Source organism: Cheilinus undulatus, linkage group 6 (assembly GCF_018320785.1).
Source record: "Cheilinus undulatus linkage group 6, ASM1832078v1, whole genome shotgun sequence".
In the NCBI taxonomy this organism is placed as follows: domain Eukaryota; kingdom Metazoa; phylum Chordata; class Actinopteri; order Labriformes; family Labridae; genus Cheilinus; species Cheilinus undulatus.
In genome coordinates, this window is record NC_054870.1 from 25,085,403 (window position 1) to 25,098,551 (window position 13,149).

Sequence of the window (13,149 nt, forward strand, 5' to 3'; positions counted from 1 at the left end):
AATGAAAATGTGAGTGTAAAGAAGAAAGAGAGAAAGAGGAGAAGGCAAGGATATGAAAGAGAGATGTGTGGGAAGGAGGGAATGTAAGGGAAGAAAGAAAAAGAGGGAGGGAAGGAGGGAGCAAGGGGGTGATAGATCTGCAATTTACTCCCCTATCTCATCTGGCAAGAAGTTTCTCCACACAAAAGGCCTGACCTTCAAGAAATAAACACCTCGCTCTCCCAGAGAGCCCTGCTGATGTCTGTGCTGCATGTCAATTCTATCACCTGCTCTCAGGGTGGAACTAAAACGAATTGCGAGAGAGATTTTTAAAAATAAAGTTTATTCTGAAACAGCCCACGTAAAATTAATGCTTTAAGTGTGTTACATCATCATTTAGCAGATTTTACTTTTAGTCTAGTATGATGTGTCAATTCAGCTTATGAATGATGCCAGCAAATAGCCCAATTCACAGTGAAATTTAAAGATGTGATGTTTACGCCCCTGTGATGTTTTGCCTTCACTATGAACGTTGCAGAGGTAGTAACAGAGGTGAGAACAGGATCAGCTAAACCAGTGAGAAGTGAGTTCTTCTGTGCTGTTCTCTTGCTGTCCCAGAAGGTCAAAAACACTGTGAATTGACTCGTGATATCATGACACTCCTGTGTAAATGTTTCAAGAAGTATTGAAGGCTTTATTGTCCTCGATGGCATAGTGGTCAGGTCATGTCCCATATATGAAGGCCAAGGTTCAACTATCATGGTGCTCCTTTCCCACATGCCCCTCCTCACTCTTCCTCCATTTTTTTTATACTCGACCCAGTGACCTGTTGCAGTGCAGGCTAAAAATACAAACAAAAAAAGTAATCCTTAAAGCAAAAAGGCACAAAGTGTTGGAAACAAACAGGAAATGAACTAAATGAACTGGTGTCTTCTAGTTCATTTACACATGCATTAAGTTTCTGAAGAATGTTTTAGTGGGGTAAGCTGCTGAAAATGCAAACTGATTTTAAAGGGAATTTCCTGCCAGTCCTCTTGTACATTCTCATGTGAGGTTGTGGTTCGCTGATGTTTGGACACATCAGGAAATTTTCCAGGAATGCTGGTGAGAAGTGGTCTAAAAATAAGGCTGTTGGCGCTGCCAGCAGTAGAAAAGCCCCTATGAACAAAGGCCCTAATATCATCCTTAATGTAGTTACTTATCACTTCAGTTGAGTAGTTATATAAGAGTATAACCCTCAATAGCCTACATTCAACTTTATTTTCATTTTCTAAGTTCAAAACACTGCCATACCACACTGTTCCTATGACACACTAAATGCTAAGCTTCTCGTGTTTACGTCTGGTGAAGTTTCACTCTGTCAGGAGGCCAGCAGCATTAACTGAAGCTGTAGCTGAAGGAGGAAGGCTTCATTACAGTTTTGAAAGAGCATTTGACTGAGATTTCATAATTAGTTTAATTAACTTGTAAATCTTGTGTCATCTAATTTGATATTCAAAATCTGCGATTTAGCTGGCTAACCATGCACATTCCTTGTAATGGCATTGATACCAGATAATCAATGCATGGCTAACTGTGCACTCACTTTAAACTACTTCATTTTTTTTCTCTTAGCCAGTTTGTTCTTCTCTGCTCATTCACTGACAGGGTGAATATGTCAGCTACTTGGAGCATTGATATAAAGAAACAAAACTGAACGCATGAGAATAAGCAGCTCAGGAAGATGTCAGGTGCAACATTCCCTAAGTTAAGTTTTTAGAAGATTTAAGGAGTGCATTTGGACAACAGCTTCAGATACAATAAATACTGTTGTGAGAAGGTTTTGTTGCTTGCCACTAAAGCGATTCTATCTACAGTACTTTTTTAAGTGCTCATAGTGGAGCTCTCCAATCACAGCCAATATCCTACAACAAATTTCCCCTGTGGGGCTATCCTAAATAAACTCACACATCATATAATTCTTCAGTTTAAGGTTTTTTCAATATTTAATTTTACATTACACCACTTAAACAAAAATCCTTTTAACAAAAATTTAAAAAAATTAAACTTTTCTGTGTTGTACTGCCAAATCCATCACCAAATCTTAAAGTGAACATCCTGAAGTGACCATTTGGAGCAAAGATTTTAGAAAATCCACCATCAAAAATGATCAAAAATTCAGCCTACCAATCTGAAATCCTGGACCCAAATCACAGAAACTCAGTCAGCTGAGAGCGTCCTCTCTGCAACTCTCTCCTTCTATTTTCAGTCTTTGTGTCAAACCCTAATCACTCTCCCCCCATCGCTCCACTTCGAGTGGCAGCTCTCACTCTCACCATTGCCTCTATTCAATCATCCCCTTATTCCTTATTCATATGCTAAACCCCTATAGCAGAGCCCCTTTGGCCAAGTGCACTGTGAGATAGTGGTTAACATGTGTAATCCCCCATTAACGCATACGAGACAACGTATCCTCCGTGGACGCCTGCTCTCCCTCTGGGATTAGCCCTCTGAGAGTGGAGGGGCTGATGGGTAATGGTTCAGAGAAGCTCCTCTCACTTTCAAAAGGCATCATCCCTCCCACCTCCTTCTCCTCCACCCCTAGAGTTTGAGCTGAGATCACTGAGGGTAAGTGTGTTTGCCTGAAGGATTAAACTGATTGTAAGGAGTGACGGTATTTATTCAGCACACATTCATTTCTATACAAAGCTCTACAGGAAATGCTACGACTGAGCTGCTACAACAGAAACTGTGAAGTAAACGCTACAGGTTAAGACAGCATCAAAAAATGTATGTTTTCATAAAGCTTCCATTGGGGGTTCTTGCATATTTCACGCATCAGTATGTGCATCACACCACTGGACTGAGTTGGATGGGTGGGTGCGGTGAGCTACACCTTATAATAGAATAATCACTTGGCTTTCATTTGGAGTTTGTTGCAAAGCAGGCTTTCAAGTGTTTTGCACTGTTGAGAGACTTCCATCTAGCCACTTTAGATCGGTAGAGGGCTGCAGTGATTGTTGTCCCTCTGGAACTTTGTCCCATTTCCAATCAGGATCTCTGAATCTCAGTCAGAGTGGCCATCGGGTTCTTGGTCACCTCTCTTACCAAGACCCTTTTACACCAATTGCTCGGTTTGGCTGGGCTGCCAGCTCTTGAAGAAGTCCTGGTTGTACCAAGTTTCTTCAATTTGAGTATTATAGAGGTCACTGTTCTCTTGGGAACCTTCAGTGTCGCAGAACCTTTTTTTTAGCCTTCTACAGATCTGTGCCTTGCAGCAATCCTGTCTCTGAGCCCTGCAGACAATTAGTTTGACCTCATGGCTTGTTTTTTTCTCTGAAATGTACTGTTAACTGCGAGGCCTTCTATACAGAGGTGTGTGCCTTTCCAAATCATGTCCATGCACTCAAGTCAAGGAATAGAAACATCTCAGCAAAGATCTAGAGAAATGGGAGAACCTGAGCTAAATTTGTGTTTTTGCAAAGGGTCTGAATACTTATGCCAATGTGATATGTAAGCCTTTTTTTAAATTCATTTGCAAAAATGTCTAAAACTCTGTTTTCACTTTGTCCTTATGGGGTACTAAGTGTAGATTGCGCTTAACACAATTGAAAAAAGGGCGTTTGAATATTTTTTAAATGGACTATATGAATAACAGGATCATTTTGTTTAAATTAATACAGACATTTCAGTAAAACAAATCTTCGTTCTTCCCTTAAAGTGAAATAAGAAACTGTATTTTGTCTTTGTTTTCTGCGCTACAAACGTGGCAAACTTTCGTTTTTTAATATACTAATAAACAAAACTTGATTGCTAGGCACATAATGGGAAAAAAGATTGGCAACACAAAAATTGTGTTATGTTTTGGGGTTGAAGTTACTGAACATGACATCACTAAATAGTGTTGTCCAAAAAGTTGTTAATTGCTGTTTACCTTTCATTGCAAGCCAAGTTCTTCACACATGAGAGGCTGCACATCGTCATCACTCAGGAAGAGTTCAGCCCAAACAGAAGTTACATCATGTCTGTGGACTGTTTTCAGTTTGCCTGTCTGTGAATGGGACCTGCTAGCACACCTCATTGGGTTTCACATTATGTACCCTAATCCAGCCAAAGACTATCAAAGGAAACATTAGATGGAGGACCTTGAAAAGTTTTGTGACATTGTGGAGCGCTGCTCCTCTTGGACTGGCTTCAAAGCAATGGGCTGTTACGGAGAGGAGACACTGGTTTTATGGCTGATGGGTCCCTTTTGTCCAAGTCCAAAAGAACTGGGAAATCTCTCAGGGTTGGTATGAATTTTTATATCATTTTTCAGAAAATATATCTAAAAGTTTTAGGTGTTCAATCCTACTTGATGAAACAAAAAGCTCAGAGTGAATGCAAAGCAGACTAAAATTATAGTGAAAAAATCATCTAAGATGACAGATTTAATTTAAAATTGGAAAGTAGTTTTGGATTGGACTGGTTTACTTTGAGAATTCTCCTTTTAAGCCCTGTAACAACACTGTAAAGATTATTTAAAAAGTGGTAGAAAAGTGCTTGAATCCTCCGAGGTTTTGTGGTGGAACCACCCCTGAATGCTCCCCAGATCCATCCAGAATGACATCAATATAAATATGAATGTCTGAGGGTGTTACTCCCTCAAACTGCCAAATTCCTCTCCTCCCTCCCTTTATCCTTCCCTTACTCTCTCTGGAAATGTGAAATTAGCTGAAACATGAGCACAATTACACGAAGGCCTAGCTTAAAGACCGGGGGACTGGGAAAATAAACTGATCACAGACCCCTGAACAAATCTGGTTTACTTTACAAAGCCTCCTCTGAACTCCTGCCAACGTTTTCCCCCCGTCTGGATAATTCCTCCCTGAGCAGTTTCATGTTTACACCTTGAAAATCGCTGGATGATCAAGAGGGAAGAGACTCCGACGCATTCCCTTCTTTTGTTCTGCCAGAGGACGCTCGGCTGAGCATCACACCTCAAAAGTAACATTAGAAATATCTAATTGGGTAAAAATATGCAGGTCATCCTTTTGAAGTCTTTTTCCCTCTTTGTGGTGCGTGCAGCTCCCTCCCATTTACAGTAAATCTGTGGGAAAAAACTCTCCAAAGCTATCTTCTTTAGTTTCTTTTATTCAAGCCTAGATCCAGTGTTCTTCCTTTTTTTTTTTTTTTAGCAGCAGAGACCATTGAGCCGTTTTATAGCTTTTCTCATTACTGCATTTTCCAAACAGTGTGCGAGGGGCAGTGGTGCATGGTTGAATTACTTAGGGGTACTGGGGATAACGGCACAGGGCTGATATGTTATACTGCACTGCTGTAAGGGGTCCTGCGAGGGACATCAGACGACTGCCATGTCAGATTGTAAACCGGCTTTTATAACATACTGAGAGACGGAAAAGAAACAATAAAAAGCTCCTGATAAAAGCTTTATTTTGCAAAACAGGAGCTACGGAAAGCAAAGAATGTCTCTTTATCTGTTCAGTCCAGCTCTCAGGGAAGACCTGGCTTAAATATTCAGATTGAGTGAGTGTTTCATAACATCTGAAAGCAAGAAGACAATATATTTGAGTTTTATATGAGTTACCAGACTTGCAAAGGTTTGTCAAGGAGGGTAATATTTTTCTTTAAAGGTGAACAATATTTAAAACACCTTTAGACCAAAAGGTCCAAATTTGACACAAATTGCTAAAGATTTCCAGTTAAAAAAATGTACTTTCTTGCTAGACCTGGTGACCATGCCAGATTTCAGTACTTCTAGCAACAATAAATGGCCAGAACTCACATTTAGAACAATGAAAAATTGAAGGTCTACTTGGCAAGAGGTTGAGCCGTCTTCATTTTGAACATTATTTAAGTTTTCCTGTTCCAGGTGCAGGCTTGATTGTAAAGAAGTATGCAAGATGATACAAAATACTGGATTGGTGGATAGATGAGAGTTGCTTCGATACCAGTATCAAGAACACATAAGATATTGCTGAAAATGCAGGTGTTGGCATATCACACAGTATATGCTTGGTATGAGGCTGCTCATACAAAGAGAGTGTCCGTTACAACAAAACTTTGTCCAAACCACTCCATTTATCAAAATCAAGATTGCAGTAAATCAAAATTAATGTAAATTCATCCCTGTAACATCAAATGCCACAAGTTATTTTCATTAAAATCTCATAATGTATTACAAAACAATTACAAAAAACTATCTGCCACATTAATAGGCTTATATGTAAAGTATGAAGGGCTGATATAGAGCAGAAATATCTATTGAAGTCTGCATGTGTGCAAATGTGTTCAAGAAAAGATCTAAAAATAGGAAAACAGAGGCCAAAGACTTGATCATTATTATTACAGGTTGCAGAAAAAGTCTATAATGGTGCTTTAGAGTGATCAGAGTACACAAGGAAATAAAAATGTTTGGTTCTTATGTTTGCTGTTAAATCAACATGTTTGATTTCAGGATGATCAGGGGCCGTCAATTTAAAACATTTCATGCCATTAAAAACATTTGACACATAACAAAATGTTCCTGTAGTGAAACGCAGGTCTTTGTTCTTCTGCTATAAGAGATTGTTTTATTAAATCCAGAAACCTTTTTGTAATTAAACTGCACTAAACTATTTTTCTTCTGTAACTCTGTGAAATTTGTTAATCACATTGTTTGACTAAAACAAGACTAAAATGTGAGTGCTGCACAGTTGGACGTTCATTATCCATGATATTTCTCTACTGTGAGTACAATTGGTAAACACAAGGAGCAATTGTGTAGAAAGCATTCAAGATACTTCAGTATTTTCTTGTAGTCTGTAGTTTGTAGTGATTGTGTATTAATGTCATGTTGTACAGTTATATTAATTGTTAAACTTATTTCATAAAATTTGTTTAAAAAATAATTGCTTTGATTAAAGTGAAGACTTAACTGTAAGGACTTTTTTTTCATCAACTAAAACTAGACAAAACCTTTCATGGGTGAAAATGACTAAATGTGGCAAAATTAACAGTATCAAAAAATAAAGAATACTGTCAGTCTAGATGGATTTAGTGAATACTTTACTTTAAGCAACATCTGTGGAAATTCAGTGATATACTCATCCAGTCATCAGAAGATAAACCATATTTGAGTTATGACCATTCCTGCTCCACTCCATTGCAATTCACTCTTACCCATTTACGCCACATTTACACACGAATGCCACAGCAGTATTAGCACTCTTGGCCAAAGAAACATTGACATTTGACTGCAGGAGCTGGGGGTTGAACCCTCAGCCCCCTGGTTGAGATATGAACCCCAGCCATCCCCAACATTCATGTTCTATAGATGACTTTGCTTTAAGAGCCTTCCTGCTGCCAGATGGGCCAAATAGGCACATTTAAAAAACAAGATCCAACATTAATCAAAGCTAGGCCTGCTTACATAAAGTTTATATGTGAAACAAACAGTTGAAGGTCATAATGTTGTTTTTGGTGTGCCTCTAAGCTATGTTTTGGCACATGAATAGGCTGCACACACATTGCTTTGACGTGTGTGAGTTGGGGTGGCAGCATATGGCTTCAGTGCACCACAGTACCAACAGTGTACACCATATGTGGTTGTATTTTGTATGCTCTGTGTATACAGCCTCAGAGCTTAATGGCTATAACAATTATACATACCTCCTCTGATCTTGTATCACAGAAGACTTGGTTTCACTCCAGCATGATTCAATCAGCTGCAGCGTGTCTGCCGTCTCTGAAAAGATAGATTATGCCATTACCGCTCTGAACTGGGGCTCTGTGCGCTCAGAAAACAGTAAAGCTACACTGGTCTTTAAAGGAAATGTCACTAATTACCCATTTTTGTTTAGGATAATATTGTTAAGTCATTTATCATGGAAAAGGGTGCCACTGCTGCAGAAAAATTATGAATAGCCCTGTTTTTTTGCCTAATGGCGCTAAACATACAGGACATTTTAGCATCTGTTAAATTCCTGAAACTGAGATTTCACTCTGCAATGAGATGTGCACCATCTGTAAAATTCAACAGCCGCACTGACAAAAAGTTATAACAGGAAATCTAATCCACCTTAGAATGTTATTGCAGGCATTAAGTGTTTTAACCTACTCTACCTTTCAGCACAGTTACATTTTATAGGCAGCTGTTCGATCACTCAGTCATTTCAATAAGATACAGTATCATTTACAGATAAATTGGTATTTCATCATGGCTGTATGGGATTTTGTAACGGCTGCTACAATTGTTACAACTCTTCATTCATAAATACTTCACTTTACATAGCTGTAAAACCTGCTATTGCCATATTTTACTCCCCCTCAGTGGTTATAGAAATCTCCCCTTACCGGGATCTTTTTTCACACCCATACCCATTTCATTTTGATGCTAGCATGTGATGGAAGCTCAGCATGATGGCGCTCACATTTCCAATAAGGTTGGCACAATGTGGCTCTGGACTATTAATATCCAACAATGCTACAGCCACAGTGGTGGCATCTGTCTTCTTGGGCCTCCCTCCTTTCCTCTCATGCTCCTCACCTTTACTGATCTTCCTCACCACTTCTCTCCTCCGTCTGCTCAGATGGGCTGTGTAGTCCTGCAGTATGACACGTAGTTCAGTGAAAGGCACTTGAACTGTTGCCAGCAGCCACATGCTGCTTTGGCTATTTCCATCTCTGTAGAGTAAATGAACAGAAATTGCAGAATTTGTGTTAACTTCCTTCAAAATAAGAGCAGCTGTGTCATAAAACTTTTGAATTTATCTGTCCAGATCAACAATTTTATGAGTTAAAAAAAGATACTGAAAAGTTTTCAAGAAAGTATTAAGCTTAGAGCACAAAAACTGACATACATATTTACATGCGCGGGTTTGTAATTTAACTGTACTTTAAATCTGTTTTCACATCAAACAAATAATCCTTTACAAAGGCCATCAACACCAGTGTTTAATGTTCAAGCCAGCACTTCATATGAATGCCATCCAAGGACTGGGTCTGCATTTATTATGGGAAACATTTTGGACAACTGTCCGGCTGCTCGTGGCATTCTCATTTCATTACTTTCACTTGTGCTTTAATTGATCTTTATTTCCCTTGATTATGATCATAATTAAACACCAGAAAGCTGTTCAAGCTAGCAGCCATCTGCCAGGTTGGATGACGGGCACCATCAGTGTGGGTATATGGGTACAAGGCCACCGTGGTGCGCTCTGCCAAGACCAAAGCCAAAAAAGGCCTCCATGATTTTATCGTCATAAAGTCAGCCATATTGTTGATCTTCATGTTAAAAATCAGCCTTTTATGTTTTTGTGGATTTCTGATCAGTCTCTTCAGAAAAACTGAAAGTAGGAACATACTGTAGCTGTTTAAGTGTGATGTTTACTTTTCAATTAGTGATTTAGAGGCAACTAAAGACACTTTTAATGAGAGTTTTTTTTTTATGTACAGGCATGCTTGAAACCAGAGTTCCTAGTTATTCCTGTTGACAGCACGGTTTGGCCTTTCAGAAAAAAAAAAAAAAAACATTGAAAAAAAGAGTGCTCCAAATACAGAATGTAAATGTGTTACAGGCAGGCCTGTCCACAGATTTGGCAGAGCCCCTGTCAAACCCAGTGAATGGGCCCTCCCCAGATGTGATTTATTGATGATATCAATGCATGTATGTTGGATGAGTAGCATTAGTGTTAGCATGCGTTCTGGCTAACAACTACCTCATTTTTTAAATTAAAATTGTGACAAGCTATTATCGGGTTCTGATGGTGAAATTATTAATTTGTGCCTCTTCCTAACCCCTTTAAATCAATTTTTCTAACACATTTTGTTGCTTCTATTTGCCAGTTTCATCAATTATTGGCACTTTTCAGCCATTTTTGCCACATTAAACTACTTTTCGCCACATTTGGACCCTTTGTTATCACTTTTTGCGCCTGTTTCTGCCACTTTAAACACATTTTTGCTTATTTCAAATCTCATTTCACCACCTTTTCACCACTTTTTTTGACCATTGTAAATAAAATATTTTTTTTGCTATTTCTTTGTTTTGCCAGTCACCCATTTTCCCTCTTTTAACCTATTTTGCCACTTTCAACTGATTTTTGCACCTCTTTTAGTTTTATCAGAACTTGACAACATTTCTTCGTTAAAAGAAGAACAAAGAACAGCAGTGAGTTTAAATTGATTTTACAAGTGTTTTTTTTATTCAGGTAAAAAACAAAATATTGTCGTAACAGTTTAACTTTAAATTGGACTATTACTTTGCTGACCTCTATGGTCCCCCCAGTTGGCTGGGCCCCAGAAAGCTCTCCCCTTTATCCCTCTTTTTAAACGCCCTTGCTTACAGGTACTGTACTAGGTCCACACAGTGCACAAAATGTTTATAATTTTCGATGTTTTATGTTCTGCCAGCTTGTTAGCTTTCTTTGGTGTTGTTCAAAGACTTTTTAACATTCACTAAAAAAAAACCTAATCTTAAAGAATCAAAAGAAGACTTACTGTGAAGAAGAATGACTGCCATCAACTCTTGACCTCTTGTTAAATAAGTTAAAGTAGTTGGAGTCAAAGGATAGGGGATCCTAATTTCAAGTTGGGGACTGTTGAGCCAACATATGGTTTAGACAGAGATTAGTTGGTCAGATTTACCCCCCTGAAAGCCTTAACAACCTATCAAAGCATATCACTTTTCAGTTTATCCAAACAATACTGAAAGAATCAGGTAAGTGTGTGTGATAAGAGGAGGTACTGTGACTCAAACTAAGAGGATGTAAAGCTACACCACTGATTTAAACTCCTCAGTTCAACCTGATGAAAAAGGCTTGGTTGTGGATCAAGGCTATCAATAGTCATCCAGTCAAAAGGCCATATTCTTATGATGAAAAAAGACGCCATTAAAAACATCTACTTTACATTTTGATTTTCTTCGGATTATGTCCCCGCATTAGATTTATACTCGTTCCAATTTTTATTGTCGGCGCTTCAAGCAGCTCAAATCGAGTTATGAACTTAATCAATCTGTGCTCTCCTGCATTGACTGTTTTATGATTGGCCGAGGTCGCCAGGTTTTATTGACCCGATAACCTTAGATGAAAATGGCTGTCTGTATTTGACTGGGAGTGGGAGAAATGGGTCGGCCAGAAATATAGAGCGTCTTCTCTCAGTAGCACCTACTAGTTAAACGCATCATAAATGAGAGCTGACGTGGACTAATTTCTTCCGGTGCGTGCTCCTATCCCCTCACTATTGTTGGCTGACAGTGAAGAGCAGTCCATAAAGACAGTCATAGAGGATAGCTGCTGTGTAAATTTAGGCTGGGGGTGAGGAGCCTGCATGAGGCGTGATGGATGAGGTAGGAATCCTGCCCTTTCTCGCTTCCTCACTCCCCATCTCTGTGGCCTATTCCATCTCCATCCACCGGGATGAGGAGAGACATGCCTGCATTCCTGACCTCCATAAGGAAACAAGGCGCTGTTGCTACAGCTGCATGCTGAGCAGAGCATCACCCTTTGGGAGAAGGCACAGCTCTGCAGCAGGTTTGGGGAGTCTCTCGACCAACTGACACATCATTGAGCTGCTGTATCATTTGGTGAATTGTAGAGGTGAAGAGGTGAAAGTAAGAGAGGGTTTTAGCATGTGATGAAATGACAAATCCTTTAGTCAAATAAATCTATGAATAGGGTTTGGATAAAAACCAGCTGGCTCTTTAGTCGGAGGTTCATATGTAAGGAGAGAAAAGTGATAAAATACACTGACATGCTCTGTGTTGAACTATTTATTCAAACCACTGAACTATGATGTTAAAGTAATGGTGAAACTGAAGTCATCATCAGGTTACACCTTTAACTTTCTTAGTCTTTAATCAAAGCTTCTGTTAAACAACTGGTTTGTGTTGATCTTAAGCCTCCTGCGGACTATGCAGTATCTCTGGTCTCTTTCCTGTTGTTGTATTTTTGTAAATAAAATTCTCATCCTGCTTTATTTAAACACACAACTATGTCAATTATAGGGAACCTTTACAAAGGACGATGTTAGAAAAAGGCAGTTGAGGCAGTGTGCTGTTTATCTGTGGTCTCTAACATAAAAAATAACATTACAGAAATAGTCAGTGTTACCAATATGGGTGGCTTTAGGCTTTAGTACAAATTTCAGCCAGTTTCTAACTGGATGTGCCAAATACACTGTTTTACATATCAACTACATGGGATATATTTCACGTCCATAAGGAAACAGCTGCCTATAGTCAGTGTTTGGAGAAGTCAGAACCTTTAAAAAAATCTTGGAGGGTGATTGGACAAATATTCTGCCTGTCCCAGTCATAACAGGACAATCAGAGTACCAAAACATTTGATATACGAGCTGTCAGTGAGTAAACTTTGTAACAGGAGCTCCACAGGCAACTGGTATTCTTGTTAACCATCAGTGGAGCCAGTTGATAACTAAAACTCTCACTGAAAACGATAAGGAGGAGAAATAAAACATCTATTTTACCAAGAATAATTTCCAGTACGGTTGTCTGCTCATCTTTTATGAAAAAATGTGTCAGAGGGCAAAAATCCAAAAACAAAAGGAGGACCCAAATGCAGAATCAACTAAGAATGACTGATTTAATAAACAAACAAAAGAACTTACTTAAACTAAATCCACAGGAACCCAAAACTCAAAGTCCATGAAACCAAGCCAAAAACACTGGAGCATCATGAGGGGATGACACCTGACGAACTGACAAAGGACAGGGAGAAACACAGAACTTAAATACACAGGGAGTGATTGCACAAGGAGAAACAGGTGTGGATAACGAGACACAGGTGAAACTAGTGAGGGTAATCACAGAGGAGGGAAACAGGAGCAGAAAGCAAAACTGGAATTAAACACAAGGGCAGGCAACTACAAAATAAAACAGGAAACATGGAACACTTCACAATACACAAGAACACTGGACCAGGAGGAGAATCAGCGTGAGACACTAGGAGGGAGCAAGGAAGCAAATACAAACACAGGGAGTAACACTAAACATGAAAGGAGCACAAGAAACACCTAAGAAACTAAACACCAGGACTATACAAACTAGGAAAACATACATACAATGTAAAACTAGAAACATGGAAATCACAGAATAACCAAAGGAGAACATGAGGGAACTCAGGAACGTAACAAATCAGAACCTGGATCATGACAAAATGTCTTGTTCTGATAAAACTTCCACTATAGTTA

At 39.0% G+C, this 13,149-nt stretch overlaps 1 long non-coding RNA gene across 1 annotated transcript; it reads right to left on the bottom strand.

Annotated features, from left to right (window-relative positions):
- Nucleotides 1-300: 300 nt before the first annotated feature.
- Nucleotides 301-12,650, bottom strand: LOC121511526. The gene is made up of 4 exons (XR_005992050.1): nucleotides 12,568-12,650; nucleotides 8,486-8,622; nucleotides 7,609-7,684; nucleotides 301-820 (listed from the first exon to the last, which is right to left on the bottom strand). It is a non-coding gene; the product is annotated as an uncharacterized LOC121511526 (long non-coding RNA).
- Between the last annotated feature and the right edge of the window lie 499 nt (nucleotides 12,651-13,149).